Source organism: Octopus bimaculoides, chromosome 4, assembly GCF_001194135.2.
Source record: "Octopus bimaculoides isolate UCB-OBI-ISO-001 chromosome 4, ASM119413v2, whole genome shotgun sequence".
Classification (NCBI taxonomy): Eukaryota; Metazoa; Mollusca; class Cephalopoda; order Octopoda; family Octopodidae; genus Octopus; species Octopus bimaculoides.
Window position 1 is genome coordinate 80,463,325 of NC_068984.1, and position 5,947 is coordinate 80,469,271.

The following is a 5,947-nucleotide window of genomic DNA, read 5'->3' on the forward strand; positions in this document are numbered from 1 at the left end:
ATATATATATATATATACATATAAATATACATATACATATATGCATTGTTGTTGTAGTTGTACTCGGTTGTTGTTTCGACGAATGGGGATTAGTGAACTAGAACTAATATACACCGTGGAAATTTCAACAACATTTAGATAGTGCGAGTAAGCTCTCTCATTTGTATCTATAGCCCTACCAATTGCTGGCACAATTAGATACAGTTCTAATTGTTTCAAAATTTATAGTCAAATCTCTTACCGTGAGTGTGACATATATCTAAATGAAGATGAATAGCAACAATTTGCGTAGCTGTTTGCTGTTGACTCCAGAGATGAATATGATATTAGAATAAGTGATAGTCATATCTTGGCGGTTTGCTTTCTAAAACCTTGGTGAAGCTTTCTAAAACCTTGGTAATTTTATAAGAAAATAATGAACGCACAAAATCATACTAAATCATTAAGTGACTTCGAGCACAAGAAGAAGAGATAGCTATAATATATATCAGGCATGTACCAATCATAAATATTGGTATTTAGGAGAGATAGGAAGTCATACATAAGCTGATGCAACATACTAGCTGTTTAAGAATTAAGTTGGAGAAACGACATTCTAAAAGATTTTTCGTGTTCCCCTACATTTATAATAACGCTGTGTATATTTAGTCAAAACATACTCAGTGATATATGCCATATCATACCTATCTGGAGAACCTGAATAGCGGTAAGATATGCATGTAAATATAGAAGGAAATGAACGCCTTCAACATAACAAAATTGCCATGTTATAATATAAGGTAGTACAGACTGCTATCAGGCAACAATTTTAAATTGTGGATACAGGTCTGCTGATCCTTATCTTAAAATCAACGCACATAACTTGAACTGTACATTATCGTAGTAAAAAAAAGCCTTGAGTTGAATAGTATAAAGGATAGTCTCGCCACCTACATAATCCAACCAACAATACAGACGTAGAGGCAGGACAAACAGTAATACTACTTTTATCCTTGCAAGAGCTGCACCATGATGCTGTGACCATAGTGAAGAGTATATAAAAAATCTGATTTATCCATAGCTATGACCTCTAAACTTAAGACACCAGGAATACTGAATAATCTCTTTCTAGGTTAAAAAGCAAACAAGTGTCACGTTGTATAGAATTTCGAAAAAGGTGGCCTTTCTCATGTTGATATTTTAATCGTCATAAAACAGGATACAAAGATTAATCGTAATAATACTAATAACATAGCTTTAAAATTCCTAATCTTGAAACACATTCAGTATTTCTTGAAGTAGTACTATGGTGTATGAAGATGGATCATGTGGAAGTAATAGTCAAAATGTTTTATTTATGGAGGATGACAAATGTAAAAAACGTCTCCAAATATGAGAAAACAGATGTTAATGAAACTAGTAACACGAAGTACAGAAAGCAGCAAGGAAACATCGGCTCAAGTTCGAAACAAAAGTGTAGATAACAGTATTGGAATTCTATCTTATAAATAGTTATGTTTTAAATACAATTCCCATATCATAGTGAACGTCTGCTTCTGTATTGAATCTGTAAGCTATTTTTAAGTATGTGGATAAGGACCGTGACTGTGTCAATGTTAAAATTGGTTTAATTGAACACCACCATAATATTGTTCAGTAAGTTTAAGTAAACTGGGCCACTGACAGTTTGGTAAAACAAAAAATGGTCCAACGATACCCCATGTTGACATTCCACACAACACTGTAACGCCTGGTAAGTTCAGATGGTGTTCCATAGTAAAATGTGGATTTTCACGGGCCCAGTATGTGCAATTATATTCGTTGACTGAACCATTTAACTTGAAGGTGGCCTCGTCGCTCCATAAGAGTTTCTCTGGAAACGTTGCATCCTCTGCGAATTTGTTCAGATACCATTCGCAAAATTGAACTCTCCGATCAGGATCATCCTCAATGAGGGCTTGAATTAATGTTGGAACGCAACTTTTCCATTGAGCTCGTTTCAACATCCGATGAACACTCGATTTTGGGATTCTTATCTCACAACTCAATTGTCTTACGGATTTCTTTGGGGATCGGGAAAGGGTTTCCATCAATTGGTTGTGTCTATTGGGGCTGGTGGATGTTAGTGGTCTTCCAGAGCGTTGCTTACTAACGTTCTGAACAATTCCGTATGCTTCAAATTTATCTCTGATGCAAGCAATAGTATTTATTGGTGGTGTCTTCTGAAACTGTCTGTTAAATTGTCTTTGCACTTCCGTGACATTTTCATGCTTCTAGTAGCACTTTAATATAATTTATTTTCCTCAAACGTTAGTTGTGCATTTGCCATTGTGAAGGGTTGGTTGCGTCTGAAATAAAAAAAAAACAATACATTAGTAATCGTCTGTCAAAGAGTGAGTACATCTTTTTGGGACACCCTGTATATTAATAGGCTTATTTAACAAACCAAAAATCCTCGTAAAACAGAATCAACGGCATGAAAAGGTATTCCTTGAAGATTTCCAACAAATCTATTCAAAGTACATTCCTGATAATAATGCTGCTGCTGCTACTGATGGTGAGGATGGCGGTGATGATGATAGTGATGATAGTGATGATGATGATGAAGATGATGATGATACAGTTTCTAATTTTGCTGTGAAATTCTTAACCGAACAAAATCTACCTGAAGTACCATTTCATATTCTGGAAATGAAAGTGGGATGTATCAGAACATCAGTGTAGAGCCTCAATCCGCGAAAGGGTTTACTAAACGATACGCGTAAATCTTAAAGAAACGAATCTGACTTTCAGCTTAATCGTAGGCTGTTACTATCGATACGATCCTTTTTAATTACAGTTACTAAATCAAAGGGCCAGTCTTTTTGACAGAGTGGGTGTGCATCTGCTAGAGCGTGTACGGTCATGGACAGCTTTATGTAGTTCTAAATACAACCAAAAATCATTGGTGCCTGAAATTAGAAATTTCAACTCTCATGAAAGAGGGACATCTCTTAGAAGAGTTAGTGCTTCCATTAAAAATGTCATAAATTAACTTCTGTGATAAAATGTTATAGATTTTTATGATGCAAATACTGAGTTTTGTATAGTTAATTGAAGTATTGAAAATGAACTTCTGAGGTAAAATCTATACATAAAAAAGTTTATTATGCAATATTCACTTTAGATTAGTTAACTAAAATAAGAACACGATACACTTCTGAGGCAAAAGATTTAACAAGTTCAAGTATATAATAAATTTTGCATAGTTATAAATATTATGATTTTTATTGGTTTGTTGTGAAGTTACAGCATTAAAACTGACAATTTCATATAAACTTATTGTACCAGCAATCATTAAGTTTGAATCTGCGATTTTCTAAATAATTTAGTTAGATGAAGACGCGGTGACAAATGTGCAAATAGTTGTTAGTAAATATATATATATGGTTTTCAACTTGTATTGAAATACAGCACGCTGTCATTTAAATGATATAAATGCTTAACTTATACTGCCAAAAATATAAGTCAATTTTAAAGTTTATAAATTTTTTGTAAGAATCTTCCTCCACAGTCATTTGTCAGAGCGTTACAGTATTATCGTAATTCATAGATGAACCCATTTATCTTATTCATAGCATATATCTATTGCAAATACACAGATGGGCCATTGTCGATTGGCATATGTGACAGTCAGAGACACAAATTATGAAATACCTAAGCTGTAAATTTTGAACATTTACAAGAGTTGTATTGATTCATATTTCGCAGAAAACCTTACTACCCAGGCAAGCATTAAACAGACAAATTTTCATTTGAAATGTATGAGAATTCAAAAAGTGTGACGTTCATGATAGTGCACAAAATGCCATTTTTCACGTGAAAATATTAACAACTAATTAGACTGAATTTCTCCAGAGCAGCATAAAAAAATCCTCATGATATTTATTTACATTGATCTCGAAATTTTAAAAAAAGCTAATGAGTTTACAGGACAATAGTGTCTATAGTTACAATTCTCATTTACTAGATATGACTTGCGTGACAAAAAAGTTGCATGTTAATGACAATCTTGTAAGAGCTTAATTTTGCCGATACATATAATTTACATGCGCGAAAATTAACCATTTCAACATATCTTTACAGATATATATTGATTTGAAGATGGAGGCATTCTAAAAATTTTCGAAAACCTGTTTTGCTTTAATTTTCATGAAATTGACCCAAATAAGGGATTTATTTAATCTTGTTTTATTTTAGATTTTATTTATTTTCAAAATTAGATTTTCATTTCATTAATTTTCATATGTACCATCAAATGTGAAAAGACTTAAATTATAATTATGCACCTATGTAACTTTATGGGAAATTAACCGCACTGCTACAACCCCAGCACTAAAACACTACCAAAGGTAGGTTACACTGTAGCAATAATGCTCATTATCAGTTGTTTGGTTACGCTAAAAATGTCACGCCATCTAATATGAACTTTATATGATATATCTGTAAATTGTTGATACTTAAGCAATATGGATAACATTTATCGTTGGAAAAGATGCTTAGCGGAATTTCATCCGTCTTTACGTCCTGAGTTCAAATTCCGCCCAGGCCGACTTCATGTTAGATATCCTGGGTATCAAATCTAATGCACCAAATGTCTCTTAACCAAGGAAGACATTATTCAGTTATTCTGGCGTTTTTAGCTTAGAAGGAATGGCAATAGATAAATCAGATATTTCGATTAAATAAGTACCAGTGCATGTCCCCTCCACTGAAATTGCTGGCCTAGTGCCAAATTTTGAAACCAATAATATTTGTATACTATTGATAATATATACAATATTGAAAAAGTTCAGCTCAGAGAAGAGAAGATACATTGAAGAATTGCGAAACTTTTGATTCAACATGATTGGGGGAAGTTATAGATGAGACGAAACACAAAAATCAGCGGTGCCAAGGCTCCATCAGAATGGGGGAAGTCTTGCTTCAACAAATTTTCACATGATGAATTTTATTTATGCAGATAAAGAATTATTAATTTTATTTTATATCGTCTTTTATATCGGTTCTTCAATTTTACGATCTTATTTTAGGTGGATAGTGTTTAAGTGTCATCAGCCCTCAGCGGGTGCTTGATTAAGTCTGCCCGGATTTACAATTCACACAGTCACACACACACACACACACACACACACACACACACACACGTGAACTATATCATATGCATGAATATATATATGTGGTGTATGTTGTGTGTGCGCGCGTAAGTGTATGTTATGTATCTATATATATGTGTGTGTGTGTATGTGCGTATGCATGTATAAGAATATATGTATATATATAGATATTTATATATATATATATATATGAATATATATATGCATACACTTACACACACACACACATACATAAACACACACGCGCACACACACACACACACGCACACACACACACACACACATACATACGCATATCTGTATGTATATATGAATGTATATATGCGTATGTGTGTGCGTATTTGAAACACTTGGGATCAAAATAGAATAAGTATATTATCAATAGTGTATATACAAATATAGAACAGAGATATTTCTACAAACTTACTTCAGAAAAACTTCTCTTAAGAGACATTATACGTCTATGCTGATAGAGAGAGAGAGAGAGAATGAAACGACAAACTGAAAGAATGTTAGTGGCATTCGAAGATGTTTAATGCGAGAGAAAGTGAAAAGAAGTATATTTACATTGACCTATAGTAAAACACTTACTAATGGCTGACGTAGTGAATGTTTGATTTCCTCAGCAAAATATAGCCTTCGCTTCGCTTGCTAGTTTAGAGATTCGAAATTCCTAAATTGATGCACCATAATGTACACGAGGAACCACGCAGTGGGAATGAACCCGGAACCATATGGTTGGTAAGCAAGCTACTTACCACAAAGCCACTCCTGCGCCTGTCTCTTTTGAATATGAAAATTTAAAAGTTTAA